The sequence below is a fragment of the Pseudopipra pipra genome, chromosome 11, assembly GCF_036250125.1.
Source record: "Pseudopipra pipra isolate bDixPip1 chromosome 11, bDixPip1.hap1, whole genome shotgun sequence".
Taxonomy (NCBI): domain Eukaryota; kingdom Metazoa; phylum Chordata; class Aves; order Passeriformes; family Pipridae; genus Pseudopipra; species Pseudopipra pipra.
The window spans coordinates 17,925,900-17,943,533 of record NC_087559.1 but is presented as its reverse complement, the minus strand read 5'-3'; the positions used below and the strand labels follow the sequence as shown (position 1 = coordinate 17,943,533).

Sequence of the window (17,634 nt, the reverse complement as noted above, 5' to 3'; positions counted from 1 at the left end):
GGGGAGAGTGGTGCAGATGCAACCCAGGTGCATGAGGGAGAGGTGGAGCAGGAAGAAGTCCCTGGGGGTGTGCAGGTGGTGGTGGCAGGCTACGGCGCTGAGGATGAGGCCGTTGGCCAGGAGGGCAGCCAGGGAGAGGCCCAGGAAGAAGCAGAAGTGCAAGAGCTGCAGGCCTCGCATACCAGGAGGAGGAAGTGGGGGATGGAGCTGCAGTTGGACATGAGCCTCCTCCGGGCATCAGGAACTGTCCAAGGAGGAAAAGGCATTTCACAACTTTGGGGACAGGTTTCCTAGACCAAAGCCCATGAATTCCTCTGAGCATCTACCCTCATCCCAAGTATCTGCAGTCACACATATGTAGATTCTGGACTGTAGAAGACAGGCTTAGCATGACTTTAAGATGATTTCTTCTGAATTTTTTGATTTATTTTTCTACTGCTGTGACAGCGGTGACACAGGGGGCATCATGGAACCAAAGGAACCCTGAGGCATTCCAGAATCCCACGTGTGTTGGGTCTGTCTGAGCTGGAGTTTATTTTCTCACTGCAGTCGTCACAGCTTTGCATTGGGAGCTACAAAGGGGTTAATCACACCAGTGCTTTGGCAACTGCTGAGCAGGGCTGGCGCAGCATCCGCCTTGTCAGCTTCCTCCCTTGAATCGGGGGCAAGATCATGGGAGGGGATACAGACAGGCCAGTTGAGCCAAATGGACCAAAGGGACATTGCAGAATATATGGTGTCAGCTCAGCTACAAGAGCTCACGAAAGGAACAGGAAAGGGGGAATCCATTTTTTTACAATACTTGCCTTCTGAGCGGCCTCTCTGTGTGGTGAAGCCCTGCTTCACCTGAAGTGGCCATGTTGCAAAATAACTGAAGTTTAGCAATTGGTAGTAGAATGGCTAAGGCTTAGTAAGAGAGTAGGCCTAGAAAGCAACACTCCAAAGTAGTAAGTTAGCAACCTTGTTTGTGAGCATAGAATGTGCTGAAGAAGTGAAACAATAATCAAAGGATTTAGTCAAGCATGTATATAATGATTTGTTACCTTGGATATGGTAAGGGTCTGTTAAACAGTTTCTAGGAGTAAGACAACTTAAGCAGATTTATGATTAGAATAGATGATTATTAATTGTTATCAGTATGAAGTATGAGCTTGTTTGTAACTGTACCTGGTTTGCTGTGGAAACTGTAACTGTTTTGCTGTGGAAACTGCACGTAAACTTGTTTGTGTATAAAAGCTGAACTGAGAATGAGGGTCTTCGGAATCCTGACTTGGGACGCTAGTCCGCAGGTTCCCGGGCCCTGAATAAAGCACCGCATAAACCGGCACTCTGTTGGTTTGTGTCTTTCTTACGGGCAACAGTTTTCTGGCGACCCAGAGATGGGACTCCGGGGGTAGCTGGGGCGGCTCACGAGCTGATCCACTCCATGCCGGCAACCAGGTGATTTCTGGGGAGACATCGACCCGTGCCCGACCCCGCGCCCGACGGACAACCATCCAGGTAAGCCCGGAGGTGCTTTATTCTTTTAGGTTTGTTGGTTGGGAGCCTGCCTATAAGATGGGTTGGGCTAAAAGGTACCTTGGGAAGCCTAGGCGCTGGTCGTAAGACATAGTGAAAGCCGCGCTGTACCAGCACTCGCCACTCATAGTGAGGATTGGCGAGTTGGTTTTGGTTTCGGAATAAGTGATTAGTTTATATCGTTGTGTTATTGTGAATTTGATTTTGAATCCAGACTGTGGTGTGTGTGTGTGTGTGAGTCAGTATGATGCCGTTTAAAACCCTTAGGGCACTATCTTGTGCAGAAAATGATATCCCTAGTGATTCTCCGCTTGGTTGTTTGTTAAAACATTGGAAAGAAGGAAATTTCGGACAGGAGTTAAGCAAGAAACAATTGATTGATTATTGTAATAATGTATGGCCTCAATATGAGACAGAAGGAATGCAGTGGCCTAGGAATGGTACCTTGACTCCGGAAATTATAACCCCCTTGATGCAATATTTACGAGAAAACGAGATGTGGAATGAAATACCGTATCTAGATTTGTTTTATTATTTAAAACGTAAGACTGAATGGCAAAAAGAATGTGGTATGTTGATTTTGAAAGAACTGGATGATAAATGCATAGGAGGTCAAGAGCGGAAAATACGGTTTTCAGAACCAGAGGAGGATGTGTCTTTGTTGGTCTCCCCCAGCATAACTCCAAGTGCGCCCCCGGGAGATAGTCTCCCTTCACGTGTGAGGGCACGATCACCCACCATGCCCCCGTTAGAATCGTCCTCGGATGAGGAAGAAACGAGAGGGCGAGGATGTGATTTTGATAGAACTCCGCTAGCAGAACGGACTCGGAAGGGGCGAAAAGAAAGGGGAAGGAGTAGAGAAAAGAGACGGGGAGGGGGAAGGGAGACAGACGTTTCGCTCTCACCCCCTAGACTGATGACCCCTTTGCGGGAAGCAGTTGGAGCAGACGGGGGAAAAGTCATGATGAAAGTTTCTTTTTTACCTAATGATTTATTAATTTGGAAACAGTCAGCTGGGACATATAGAGAAAATCCGGAGCGGGTGACTTGTATTATAAAAACGGTTATAAAAACTCAAAATCCGGACTGGAATGATTTACAGGTATTGTTAGATACAATTCTGGATTCAACAGAAAAAGAAATGGTATTAAGAGTGATGGTGGAAAGAGCGAAAGAAAGAATTCGAACTCTGCCCCGGGCGGCGGGGGGAACAGTGGATGATTTTGTGCCGCGGGAGGATCCCGGGTGGGATCCAAATGTGGCTGGAGATTGTAGAAGGTTGAGAATTTACTGGGAATTGTTGGTGGAGGGAGTGCGAAGTGGGATACCAGGGACGCTGGACTGGTCAGGGCTGTACTCGGTGGGACGGGATAGGGGAGAATCTCTTTCAGCCTTTTTAGAGAAGTTAAAAGAGGAACCTCTGAATGAAGTTAAAAGTAGTAAAAAAGAGGAACCTCAGAGAGAGATTACAAATAGCCCTCTGAGAAGAAGATTAGTAAAAGGTGACTTTGAGGCTAGGACGCTGAGGATTCCCCCTGAGAGTCCCTTGGAGAACCTCTTAGAGAACTGGAGTTGTTATTCCAGCACTTATAGAAGTTCAAAGGAGAAAATGATTAAGTATTGTATTGAAGTGTGGGGAGGTAGAGGAATAGGAAATAATACCTACTGGCCCATGTATGGTACTTTTAAGAATTGGGTCTGTGAACTTTTAAATTGGTATGTTAGCGATAAAAAACCCTTTTGCCCAGAGGAGAGTTTTTATGCCGCTATATGGTTAGAAGCCAGTGAAGATATTTACCTGTTTTCTTTAAGAGAAAGAAGGAGCCAAATGAACTCTGTTAAAGATTCGGAGTCATGGAAGTCTCCTCCATCATATCCATTGAATGGAGGAAAGAACCAGAGGTACAAGGTATTTAAAAAGATGCAAAAGAAAGATGAGAGTCCTACTGAATGGCTGGAAAGATTAAGGAAAGCTCTCCAGCTGTATTTAGATGTCAACCTTGACGACCCAGTAGGACAAGAATTCCTTAAGACACAATTTGTGGCAGAATCATGGGAAGACATTAGAAAGAAAATTCAGAAATTAACAAATTGGCAAGATAGAGGACTGGATGAGTTGTTGAGAGAAGCCCAGAAAGTGTATAGAAGGAGAGAGGAAGAGAGTCAGAAGCAAGAAGAGATAACTAGGCGAGAATAAAGAAGTTGTTTCTATTGTGGAAAAAGTATGTGAAGAAGAATGGACAGAAAATTTTGAGTATAAAATGAGAATGTCACACCCCCTGGCATTCCAAAAGCTTGGCAAAAATCAAAAGAGTGAATGGAGATTTTACTGCTGCTATATTTAATGCTGTTACATTTAATGCTGCTATATAGTATACTGACAAAGATGAGTCTCATACCAAAATGTTGGTATGTTGCTCATTAAATAAATACACTGTGAGTGCATATTTTTAACAGGGCTGTGAAAATGTAAAAACACCAATTCGAGCTGCAGAACGTGGATGGACACATGTCAGTTGCATTGAAAGACTAGTGAATCCCTCACGCTGGCAAGTAGTCGACACTCCTGGAAGACACCAAGCTAGTCTTAAGAAGAAAAGTTATGATAGAGACATTAAGCAATTTTTTACTACTTTACTTTTAGGAATTAAGTGTCTACTAGCATTTATTGTGGCATTCATTCTATCTTTGTTTGTATATTATGTATGGAATATTTGGGGCATGAAAATGTGTTAAAATATTACGAATTGGGGCACAAAAATCTGTTAAAATACGTTGGGCTAGGTTTTAACATAACATATCGAGAACACGCAGACCCAGAAGAAATTGATACACGAGATATAAGAGTGTGGTGTAATACACCAGGTTGTAAATGTTATCCATTTGTTTGTTTGAAATGTAAAAAGTGCCAAGAGAAATGGTGGACGCACTGTAGAGACGGATATCCTCCTAGAGGAGTCTGTGATCAGTGCTATCGATCAGAACGAGAATTCACGGATTTGGCATTAAAACAGTTAGAAAGAAAGGGAGTTCCGTGGGATTCCCCCGAATATTGGAATTGTGACACTTATGGAGTAAACCCTCAAAATTTCTGTTATTTATATTATGTAGGAGATCCTTTCGTAGTGGATATAGTAAAAGTCCAGTGCCGACGGGATGTTAGTGCCGTGTCGTGTAACGGGCCTATGGTAAAGGCTGCCTCATGGCCCGCATATACAACACGTCTCACTAAAAAGAGGCATATTCCTACTTGGGACTCCTGCTGCCGAGAAGATGAAACACCCTGTGACTCGAAGCAATTGAGCTGACAGGCGAGGCAGAGGAGGAAACACCAAAAAAATGGAAGAGCCTAGGTTGTGGGACACGAAAGCCGCGATGGCTGAACTCCCCCAGGACTGGTGAAGATAAAAAGACTAGTAATATCCAAATTAATAAAAGAATCAGAATTAATAAAGAAACAGGTTTTTCTCTAGGCACTGTTTACATGATTGCTATCCCTATTGTACTATTGGTAGCACCAATACATGCAGGAAACCCGCATGAACCATTCAAATGGAGTTTAATTAGATGAGAAAACCAAAAAGTGCTTGCTACTTTTACAGGGATGAGAAACCCCACCTTTTACATATATTTGTGTGATTTAGTTGTTGTAGAGCCATGTAGAAACGCTTACTCATACTATATGTGCCCTGCTTCAAACCAAAGGAGAGAATAGGAGTAAGTCCATATGAGATATTGTATGGCAAACCCTATCATGCAGCTACCTACCAAGGGGATCCTTATATAGTAGGTGATCAAGCAGTATTTAATTATGTGTTATCTTTAAATAAGACTCTCACAGCCCTCAGAGGAGCGTTGCAGTGGAATCGACCTCTGCCCCTGGAGAATCCAGTGCATGACATTTCTCCGGGAGATCATGTCTACGTGAGAAACTGGTCGGTGGAGCCGCTGAAGGAAACATGGGACGGTCCTCGCCAGGTGATAATGACCACTTACACGGTGGTGAAAGTCGAGGGAATCGACAATTGGATCCATTACACCCGAATCAAGAAGGTTCCAGTCTCATGGTCGGTAGAACCTCTCTCATCTACAAGGATGGTATTTCGAGCCAACAATTGAGGATCGTGGTGTTCCTGGGGTTGATAAGTTTAGCAGAGACCACCGTGAGAATTGAGACCCCGGATCCTTATTTATTTGTACCAGAGCACACTGATGTGAATTTAACCTGTCTGTTTTCTGATGACCAGGGAGCTGAATCAGAGGAAGTTAACGTCAGATGGAGATGGAGAGATCAGGACCAAATTATGACAAAAGGAGTGACAACGGTTTGGAATGCGACACAACAAAAGGGTTATACCGTCCTGCAGGTACCTGAGGTGTCTAAAACCATGGAAGGGACATACATATGTGTAGTTTGGATTCGGAAGAGTTTTGATTATGGGTACGTAGAAGTACATATGATAAACACAACCCAGGAAACGGTGACCAAAGTGTGAGTTATACCCCCTAGGAAACAATCAGACATGTGGGATGGTCCTCCCTTAAAAATCAGTTGTACCTTCCAATTTGATGATTGTCAAAAATCAGTTAAAGTAAAATGGTGGAAATTGAATATGGCAAATCAATCTTGGGAATCACAAAGTCAAGGAGTTAGCTGGTGGTCAAATAGTAAGGGAGGTAAAGGGTGGCTGAATATTTCTAATCCCAGAATAGGAAAGACAGAAGGTACATTTCTTTGTGTGGTCATATGTGGAGAAGAAAAAGATTATGGGATGAGGACAGTAGTAGCCGTACCACATCAAGGAGTAAGAGTCAGACCAGAACACAGTGTTTACCCGGCCCAGGAAGGAAGAGATCTGATTCTAAGTTGCAAAATTCCAGAAGGACAGTATTCTGAATATGGGTGGTGGTTTAAGGGACAGAACTTGAAAGTCGGGAAGAGACATCAGATTGAAAAGAGGGCAGATACAATAGTTTTGAAAATCAAAGAAATACGAAGAGGAGAAGATGAGGGCCAATATACTTGCTGGATAAGTAGAGATGACTGGTGGGATACTGGAATTACTGCCGTCTACATAAGGACTGAAAGAATAACCCGGCAAGTAAGTAATGTGCAGATTCCAGATAGAGAAGTAGAACAGGAAAATCTAATTGTAGGCCTGATTTGAGATTTTGGAAGAGTACAGAATGTCACAAAAATCACTGCATGTCTCCCTATGCCTCATGCTGCAGGAGACCCAATCCCATGGGGAATAATTCCAGTGCCAGAAATTCCTAAAGTGTTTAAGAATGCTACATGGAATTGCAGATTTGTAACCAAAACCTGGAATGAAATGACAGATGCATGTTTATTAAGAGACAAAATGACTAAAAAACAATGTGAACAGATGCCTGGATATTTTCGTTGGGTAGTAGTTGGAACATGGGTAACAAGCGAAAACATTGACAAATTAAAGGGATCTTGTTTAGTTGCAGATTCAGTAATATACCCATGTTCTAAAGTTCCAGCTCAAATAAAACGAGAAAAACAAGAAGTATGCCAAAATATTACTAGCTCTACAACCATGGAAGAGTGGCAAACAATTTGGGGACCCAGCCTACTAGAGACTTATAGTTATATTGGAAAAGTGCAGTGGTGTATTCACTGGAAAGGGAAAAAGAATCAAACTTATTCTACAGGAAATAGAGGAAATCATAATTGGAGGACAGAAACACGTACAAAGGAGAATTGGAATTGTACTCGAGTATACACATGTGATACCCCAGACGATGAAATAGGTTTAATACCAGTCAAAACACTCTTGCAGTTAGGATGTGAATGTCGGGGATATAATCATACTATTAAGGGATCTGTGAAAAACATTGATTGCCGTACCACCACAGTTAGGAGTCCAGGAAATTTAGTGTGGGTAATGGGGCATGGCCAGTGGACCACCCACATGCCAATAGATGGTCCGGTTGTACCTGTCACACTAGGGATACCTACTCTCTGTCCATTCTGGAAGCAGGATAAGTTAACATCAGTAGAAATACAACCACGAGGAAAAAGAGAAATTAGTAAAGATATTGATGACTTGAAGTTGGGAGATTGGCATGAACCATCAGCAGGAGTTAAATTTGGATGGGCATTAGAGTCTCTGTTTGCACCAATCTCGACATATCGGAACAGAGAAATGTTGTTTAAATTAATGGGACAAACTGAAAGGTTAGCGGCAGTCACTAAGAAAGGATTTAAAGATCTGAATTTACAATTACAAGCCACCTCTAGAATGACCATACAAAACCGCATGGCATTAGACCTGATATTACTCAAGGAACATGGAGTTTGCGACTACCTGCATGCAAAGGACGAGCATTGTTGTGTACACATCCCAAATGTCACTCAGGAAGTAGAGAAAGATATTAGTCAATTAGAACAAATTGACGAGAATGTTCATGAACTACAAAAAGAAGCAGAACACAATTGGATAGGAGAATTATTCAGCTCCCTAGGTCTTCACGTTTCAGGATGGATATCGTCTATCATTCAATATGGAATGTTGATTGTAGTAATTATTGTGATAGCTATAATTGTTTACAAGTGTCTTTTAGGAATGATTTTGAAGGAGAGTCAACATACTCGACGCATCGTGAAAATTATGACAAGAAGAGAAGTAATTTCACCACAAGATGGACCACCTCCCGCTTACCAAGAGACTGAAATTTGAAGATCAATAGATATTGAACATCTTTGCAGATAGAAACTGAAAGATGCTCAAAAGGGGGGACTTGTTGCAAAATAACTGAAGTTTAGTAATTGGTAGTAGAATGGCTAAGGCTTAGTAAGAGAGTAGGCCTAGAAAGCAACACTCCAAAGTAGTAAGTTAGCAACCTTGTTTGTGAGCATAGAATGTGCTGAAGAAGTGAAACAATAATCAAAGGATTTAGTCAAGCATGTATATAATGATTTGTTACCTTGGATATGGTAAGGGTCTGTTAAACAGTTTCTAGGAGTAAGACAACTTAAGCAGATTTATGATTAGAATAGATGATTATTAATTGTTATCAGTATGAAGTATGAGCTTGTTTGTAACTGTACCTGGTTTGCTGTGGAAACTGTAACTGTTTTGCTGTGGAAACTGCACGTAAACTTGTTTGTGTATAAAAGCTGAACTGAGAATGAGGGTCTTCGGAATCCTGACTTGGGACGCTAGTCCGCAGGTTCCCGGGCCCTGAATAAAGCACCGCATAAACCGGCACTCTGTTGGTTTGTGTCTTTGTTACGGGCAACAGCCAGGCATGGCTGCTGATGGGAAGTAGAGAATAAACCTCTTTATTTTCTTCTTCACTTATGCATGCACAAACTTTGGCTTTTGCTTTAGTAAAGTGCCTGATCTCAAGGTAGAAGTCATTTTCCATCTTTTTCTGTCTCTCCTGTCTGGCTGGGAAGGGCAGCGATAGAGCGGCTTGGTGGGCACCTGGCATCCAGACAAGGTCAGCCCACTGCAACATTGCAGGGTCTCATGGAACCAAAGGACTGCTGGGACACTGGGGGAACTCACGGAATCAAGCGGCAGTCGTGACACTGCCCTGCATCATGGAAGCAAATGTTCCCTGGGAAACTACAGAAAACCAGGGACTTAAGGGACATCATTGGGATGTGCGGGACCTCATGGAATTAAACAAACCCTGGGATATCTTTGGAACTTCATGGAATCAAAGGGATAAAACAAAAGAACCATACCCAACGACCAGAAACCATTGGATCGAACATTTCTTTAATATGCCAGCTGGGAATATAAAAGAAATGCATGGGGGAACACTGCCATGCATGAATCAAAGAATCAGTATAAATTTCGGAATAGAAATACAGTGATACTTGAAAGACCCCCCCCTTCACAAGCAGTCCATACTTATGATTTTGGGGTCAAATAGCATCTGGGATTCATGGAGCAAGACTGCCATCTAGCGTCCATTTCTTCTGGGACGGGCAGTCATTTTCGCAGAGCGGTCTTCTCGCTTAGCAGGCCTGGTAGCATCTCTGATTGATCTATGTGACCTCTAACCCCTAAACTAAATATTCTAGGACCAGCAAAGACATGTGTCTTAGAACTTCCCATTTGCTTAAACAGTGTAGAATTGACTTTCTTCTTAAGAGAACAATCTCTTATTAAACAAGTTTTCTGAGGCATGTAATCTAATTTCTTGAAGATGGGCATACAAGACACTATTAGTTTTCATGTATCATCTACATTCTCTCTCCTAAAACTAATTGTAGTTTTAAAAGAAAAGACCGCTACCATGCCAAGAAAGCAAATCCCTTTGTTGATTAGGATTTTTATGTAAGAAAAAGCTTCTGATTTACGAAGTCGTTTAGAAAGAAGATCCTCTCTCATTTCAGTGCCATTGTGACAATATGGGGCCTCGTGTAATACATGGAACACTGAACACTGCAGATTCCCATGGAGTCAAGGGGCCATTGTGACACTCTAGGGCCTCATGGAAGAGGGAGGCAGTGCAGAGAGACCTCAAATCAGAGGTTTGGGCAATCATCAACCAGAGGAAGTTCAACAAGGGGAAGTGCCAGATTCTGTCCCTGGGATGGGGCAACCTCGGTTGTACGGACAGACTGGGAATGACATACTGCATAGCAGTGCTGGAAAATGGCCTCTGGGATCATGGTGGATGGCCAGTTGGCCAAGAGTCAGTGGTGCCCTGGCGGGGGCTCACTGCTCTCTCACACAAGGGTTTTCAGACACACGAGTCCTTTGCTTGCACACGCACAGACAGTTCATGGCAGCAGAGGCAGAATCTCCTGGGGCTTCTGCTGCCATGCCCGGAGCCTGGATGCACCTCAGCCCTGTGGGGTGCCACCTGCTCTACCACTATCTGAGATGCCCCACGGCCTGAGAGATGGACACGGGGAGCTCTGTCCACGGAAGCACATCCCAGAGCTGCATCCAGGGGCTTTGCCAGGGTTTAGTACCGTAAATGCAATGTGACACCGAGACACTCTTTGTCCCACATAACTTCAAGACCCCCCCCAGGAGGCTGATGGCATTTGTACTTGCTCAGGGTCATCTCCCCACACCAACACCAGGTGTGTGCTCACGCCTGATCTGTGCAATGCAAACAGAGACACCCTCTTTAGTCCTTCTGTGTCTCTCCAGGGAAGGCTAAAGAACCTCTGTGGGCTGGGTGAGAAGCCAGTGCTGGAAGTAGTGGTTCTACTGTGAGTGCCAACCAAGAGCGGTTGGCAGGTCTGGGATGCATGCCCTGGGGAGTTGACCTGAGTTTTCCAGTGCACATGGCAATAGATCACACCCTGCACTGGTGGTCCTTCATGTCCTCCTACGGAGGTTACAGCTATGGGAAATAGAATGAACTTTTTGGCTGTGCCTCTGAGTGCCCCTCAACCTGCTGCTGAAGTGCTGGTTCCAGCACATCAAGTTCAGGTGTGACAGGTCTCTGAGCAAGAGGAGCAGAAGGAGGGTCACAGCAGAGCTCACTTACAGAGACTGCTTCTCCATGAAGTCCAAAGCAGGTGGGAGATGCCATTCCACATCCAAGCTTTCTCTGGGGAAGGTGCTCCTCCCATGCACTGCCTCGCCGTAGCACTGGTGCCACACACCCCGACAAAATCACCAAGTGATCTTTGTCGCCAGCAGAAGTGTTCCTGCTTCCAGCAGGGATGCTCCCCGGGACAGGCCAGGAGAGGATGACCCCAGGATGATGAGCCCGGAGGGATGATCTGCCTCTCGTACACCTCGACCATTCTCACAAGCGCGTGCTCTGGAGGAAAACTCAGGAGTCTCCATGTGCCAAGAGAGGAGGGATGTGAAGGAAGAGATAATGGCGGTGAAAAGAGCTCATGGCCTGTCAGTCTTGAGCTTCCCGATACCAACGCGCACCCCTGCAAACCAGCCCTGCCCTGCCTCCTCTGAGGTGATGGGAGGGAGGGAGAGGAAGGCAGAGGAGGGAGAGGAGGCGGAGAGGAGGAAGCCCGCCCGGAGCAGAGAGCCGGGGCTGGCGGGGGTAGCCAGACGCCGGGCGGCGGTTCGGCACCTGTGGCGCTGGCGGGGAGCGGGACTGGCAGCGCTGGCTGCGGTTCGGCTCGGTGCGCAGGGCTGGGGGCCGGGGACGGAAATATATCTTTGTCTGTGCCTCTTAATGCCCTTCAAACTGCCGCTGATGTGGTGGTTCCAGGACATCCAGTTCAGGTTTGACAGGCTGTTCCCTGATCCTCTGAACAAGAAGAGCAGGAAGAGGGACACAGCAGAGCTCACTTACAGAGACTGCATCTCCATGAAGTCCAAAGAAGGTCGGAGATGCCATGGCATGTCCAAGCTTTCTCTGGGGAAGGTGCTCCTCCCATGCACTGCCTCACCATAGCACTGGTGCCACATACCCCGACAAAAAAACCAAGTGGTCTTTGTCACCAGCAGAAGCGCTCCTGCTTCCAGCAGGGATGCTCCCCGGGACAGGCCAGGAGAGGATGAGCCCGGAGGGATGATCTGCCTCTCGTGACCCTGGACCATTCTAACAAGCACGTGCTCAGGAGGACAACTCAGGAGTCTCCACATGCCAACAGAGGTAGGAAGTGAGGGAAAAGACGATGACAGTGAAAGGAGCTCATGACCTGTCAATCTTGAGCTCCCCGATAGCAACCCGCAGCCCCACAAACCAGCCCGGCCTCGCCGGCTTCGCGGTGAAGAGCCCAGAGCACCTCCGCCCTGCCTCCGCTATTGCCTGACATCTGCATCCAGCCCGCACGCGAGGAGAGCCCGAGAGGCGGCGGCGCCGGACTCAGCCCCGGAACGGATTTGTCGGCGGAGTGCAGAGGAGAGAGAGGAAGGCAAAGGAGGGGGAGAATGCGGAGAGGAGGCAGCCGGCCCGAAGCAGAGAGCCGGGGTTGGCGGATCGCGCCTGCGGCGCTGGCGGGGAACGGGGCTGGCGGCACTGTCCGCAATTCTGCTCGTTGTGCAGGGCTGGCGGTTGGGGACAGCGCGGGCCGGGGCAGGGGCTGGGGGAGCAGCGCAAGTCCCTCGAAGTTGCCGTCCTGCCTGGCACGTTCTTCACAGAGCACTGTCCTCGAACCCTCCTCCCGTCCGTCCCTCCCTCTGCTCCATAAAGCATTCCCTCAGAACACTCATCGCTCATTGTCGAGCTGTTCCTGTTTCCTTGCTTTACTCTCTGTCCTTCAGAGAACTCCTGCAGCCTGTCCTTCATATTTCCTTCTTTTCTTCTTCTCTTTGCTTTGCTTAGTCCCGCAGCTTTCCATTCTTCAGTGACTCCACCAATCCACCTCTCTTTCCTGCACTCATCTCTCCAGCAAATACTAATGGACACTTCCACTACCGCACACCTTGACATCCTCTTAAATTTCTTCTCTGTATGGTCCTGACTGCTTCTGTGCCCTTTGTTCTGGGAAAAAAACGTCCAGTGCAAAAAGAACTTCTGAAGCCTTTTCTTCTTTACCTCCCTGCCAGTGTCTGCAGGCAGAGCCCATTTGCAGCAGGACCCATTGGTAGAGATTACCGAGGGCAGTGAAATCACCAGCAAGTGCTCACACGGCAGCATACGAATCGGTGATTTTATCCATTTCTACCGGCTGCTCCCGGGCCACAGTCCCGAGCTCCTGGCACGCGCTGCCCTCGGTAATCTCTACCAATGGGTCCTGCTGCACATGGGCTCTGCCTGCAGACACTGGCAGGGAGGTAAAGAAGAAAAGGCTTCAGAAGTTCTTTTTGCACTGGACGTTTTTTTCCCAGAACAAAGGGCACAGAAGCAGTCAGGACCATACAGAGAAGAAATTTAAGAGGATGTCAAGGTGTGCGGTCAACACCCAACAGCCCCGTCTCTCTGCTCCGGCCGGGCCGCCTCCTCTCCCCCTCCTCTCCCTCCTCTGCTTTCTTCTCCCTCCCCTGCCCTCCTCAACCAGTTCCGTCTCGGCACTCTGCCCCTCAACCTGCTGCAGATGTGCTGCTTCCACCACATCCAGTTCAGGTGTGACAGGCTCTTCTCTTGTCCTCTGAGCAAGAGGAGCAGGAGGAGGGACACACAAGAGCTCTCCTCACAGAGGCTGCATCGCCAGGAAGTCCAAAGAAGTTCGGAGATTCTGTGCCACGTCCGAGCTTTCTCTGGGGATGCTGCTTCTCCCATGCACTGCCTCGCCGTAGCACTCGTACCACAGCCCCTGACAAAAGCCCAGGTGGTCTTTGTCGCTAGCAGAATTACTCCTGCTGCCAGCAGGGATGCTCCCCGAGACAGACCAGGAGAGGCTGACCCGGGGAGCTGAGCCGGGAGGGATGTTCTGCGTCTCGTGCCCCTCGAGCATTCATGGCACTGACCTCATAAAACTAATTGTGCATTTCTAAGAAAATCCCCTGAAAACTCCAAAGACGACCATGTCAATGAATCCCTGTCTGCCAGGGGGAAGGAATACAGCGCCGTGTCCCCAAGGCGGGGTCCGGAGAGTTAGAGGAAGGTCCAACGTCCATCTCCCGACAACGACAGCCGCCCCGCTGGCGCACGCAGCTCTCTGCACCCTTTAGCAGCGCGCGGGAGGAGTTCCGTGCTGTGACCCGGGAGCTGCCGGTAGAAAGAGATAAAATCGCCGCTCCGGAGGTTGGCGTGTGAACACTTTCTGATGATCTCACTGCCTTCCGTTGTCTCCACCAATGTGTCCTAGTACCCCTGGGCTCTGCCTGCAGACACTGGCGGGGAGATAAAGACAAAAAGCCGTCAGAATGGCTTTTTGCACTGGATGTTGTTTCCCAGAAGACAGGGCACAGAAAGAGTCAGGACCGTACGGAGAAGAATTTGACGAGACTGTCAAGGTGTGCACTTGTGGAAGTGCCCATTAGAATTTGCTGGAGAGTTGAGTGCGGGAAAGAGAGGTGGATTTTTGGAGTCACTGAAGAATGGGAAGCTGCGCGACTGAACTAAGCAAGAGAGAAAGGAAAGTAGAAAAGGGGAAGGACGGACTGCAGGAGGTCTCTGAAGGACCGAGAGTAAAGCAAGGAAACGGGAACGGCTCGACAAAGAAAAGACCGGTGAGTGTTCCGAGGGAATACTTTATGGAGCAGAGGGAGATGACCCTGAGCAAGTACAATTGCCATCAGCCTCATGGGGGAGCCTTGAAGTTCTGTGGGACAAAGAGTGTCTGGTGTCACTTTGAATTTACGGTACTAAACCCTGGCAAAGCCCCTGGATGCAGCTCTGGGATGTGCTTCTGTGGACAGAGCTCCCTGTGCCCATCCCTCAGGCCGTGGGGCTTCTCAGATAGTGGCAGAGCAAGTGGCACCTCACAAGGGTTGAGATGTATCCAGGCTCCGGGCGTGGCAGCAGGAGCCCCAGGAGATACTGCCCCTGCTGCCATGAACTGTCTGGCTGGGTGTGTGCAAGGGAAGGACTCGTGTGTCTGAAAACCCTTGTGTGAGCGAGCAGTGAGCCCCCGCCAGGGCACCACTGACTCTTGGCCAGCTGGCCATCCACCACGATCCCAGAGGCCATTTTCCAGCACCGCTATGCGGCATGTCATTCCCAGTCTGTCCGTACAACCGAGGTTGCCCCATCCCAGGGACAGAATCTGGCACTTCCCCTTGTTGAACTTCCTCTGGTGGATGATTGCGCAAACCTCTAATTTGAGGTCTCTCTGCACTGCCTCCCTCTTCCATGAGGCCCTAGAGTGTCACAATGGCCCTTTGATTCCAGGGGAATCTGCAGTGTTCAGTGTTCCAGGTGTTACGTGAAGCCCCATATTGTCACAATGGCACTAAAATGAGAGAGGATCTCTTTTCTAAACGACTTAGTACATCAGAAGCTTTATCTTAGATAAAAATGATATCCTCATTCTTTTAAGACTTCAGTTATTTTTAGGAGAGAGAATGTAGATAACACATGGAAACGAATAGAGAGTATATCGTATGCCCATCTTCAAGAAATTAGCTTACGTGCCTCTGAAATGTTCTTCAATAAGAGATTGTTCTGTTAAGAAGAAAGTCAATTAAATATTGTTTAAGCAAATGGGAAGTTCTAAGACATATGTCTTAGTTGGTCCTAGAACATTTAATTTAGGAGTTCGAGGTCGGATAGATCAAGCCGAGACGCTACGAGGCCTGATTAGCGAGAAGGACCACTCTCCGAACATGACTGCCCCCCCCCCCGAAGAAATGGACGCTAGATGGCAGTCTTGCTCCGCGAATAAAACCCAAGATGCTATATGACCTCAAAATCATAACCTAATTCTCCACTGCTGGTGAAGGGGGAAGGGGTCTCTCAAGCGTCATTGTACTTATATTCCGAAATTTATACTAGATGTTTGATCCATGCATGGCAGAGTACCCCATGTATTCCCAGCTGACATATTAAAGAAATGTTCGATACAATGGTTTCTGGTCATTGGATTGAATTCTTTTTTTCCCCCTTTGATTCCATGAAATTCCAAAGATATCTTTTAGGGTTTGTTTAATACCGTGAAGTCCCGCCTCTGAGCGCCCCTCAACCTGCTGCAGATGTGCTGCTTCCACCACATGCAGTTCAGATGTGACAGGCTGTTCCCTGGTCCTCTGAGCAAGAGGAGCAGGAGGAGGGGGGACACAGAAGAGATCTCCTCACGGAGGTTGCATCTCCAGGAAGTTCAAAGCAGGTGGGAGATGCCATGCCACATCCGAGCTTTCTCTGGGGATGCCGTTTCTCCCATGCACTGCCTCGCCGTAGCACTCGTACCACAGCCCCTGACAAAAGCCCAGGTGGTCTTTGTCGCTAGCAGAATTGCTCCTGCTGCCAGCAGGGATGCTCCCCGAGACAGACCAGGAGTGGCTGACCCGGGGAGCTGAGCCGGGAGGGATGTTCTGCGTCTCTTGCCCCTCGAGCATTCTCAAAAGCGCCTGCCGTGGAGGACAATTCAGGAGTCCCCCCGGGCCAGCAAAAGAGAGATGAGAAGGAAGAGATGATGGCCACGAAAAAAGCTCATGGTCTGTCAATCTTGAACTCCTCGAGACCAATCCTCAGCCCTCCCACCTAGCCCGGCCCCGCCGCCTCCGCGGCGCAGAGCTCCGACCGGCGCCCCGCTGCCGCCGCTCTCGCCGGCCCTCCGGATCCAGCCCGCACCCGACGAGAGCCCCAGAGGCGTCGGCGCCCCGGTACAGTACCCGGGCTTAGTTGGATGAGGAGGACCGTGGACGGAGACGAGAACAGTGGACGGAGACGAAGACCGAGGAGGGAGAGGAGGCGGGGAGGAGGCGGACAGGAGGCGGCCCGGCCGGAGCAGAGACGGGGCTATCGGAGGCAGCGAGAAGCCGTACGGCGGATGGGCGCATTCGGCGCCGGCGGGGAGCGGGACTGTCGGCCCTGGCCGCGGTTCTGCTCGGTGCACAAGGTTGGCACCCGGCGACCGGGGGGCCGCGGCTGGAGTTTCCATGCAGGTCCCTCCAGGGAGGGAGGCTGCCGTCCTGCCTGGCAGGTTCTTCACAGAGCTCCGTCTCCCAACTAGCCTCCCGTCCGTCCCTCCCTCTGCTCCATAAAGTATTCCCTCGGAACACTCACCGGTCTTTTCTTTGTCGAGCCGTTCCCGTTTCCTTGCTTTACTCTCGGTCCTTCAGAGACCTCCTGCAGTCCGTCCTTCCCCTTTTCTACTTTCCTTTCTCTCTTGCTTAGCTGAGTCGCGCAGCTTCCCATTCTTCAGTGACTCCAAAAATCCACCTCTCTTTCCCGCACTCAACTCTCCAGCAAATTCTAATGGGCACTTCCACAAGTGCACACCTTGACAGTCTCGTCAAATTCTTCTCCGTACGGTCCTGACTCTTTCTGTGCCCTGTCTTCTGGGAAACAACATCCAGTGCAAAAAGCCATTCTGACGGCTTTTTGTCTTTATCTCCCCGCCAGTGTCTGCAGGCAGAGCCCAGGGGTACTAGGACACATTGGTGGAGACAACGGAAGGCAGTGAGATCATCAGAAAGTGTTCACACGCCAACCTCCGGAGCGGCGATTTTATCCCTTTCTACCGGCAGCTCCCGGGTCACAGCACGGAACTCCTCGCGCGCGCTGCTAAAGGGTGCCGAGAGCTGCGTGCGCCAGCGGGGCGGCTGTCGTTGTCGGGAGATGGACGTTGGACCTTCCTCTAACTCTCCGGAC

The 17,634-nt window shown here is 48.4% G+C and overlaps 1 long non-coding RNA gene across 1 annotated transcript; it reads left to right on the top strand.

The window, feature by feature from the left end:
- Positions 1 to 563: 563 nt before the first annotated feature.
- LOC135420460 (uncharacterized) lies at positions 564 to 8,756 on the top strand. The gene is made up of 2 exons (XR_010433526.1): positions 564 to 1,038; positions 8,446 to 8,756. It is a non-coding gene; the product is annotated as an uncharacterized LOC135420460 (long non-coding RNA).
- Positions 8,757 to 17,634: the final 8,878 nt, after the last annotated feature.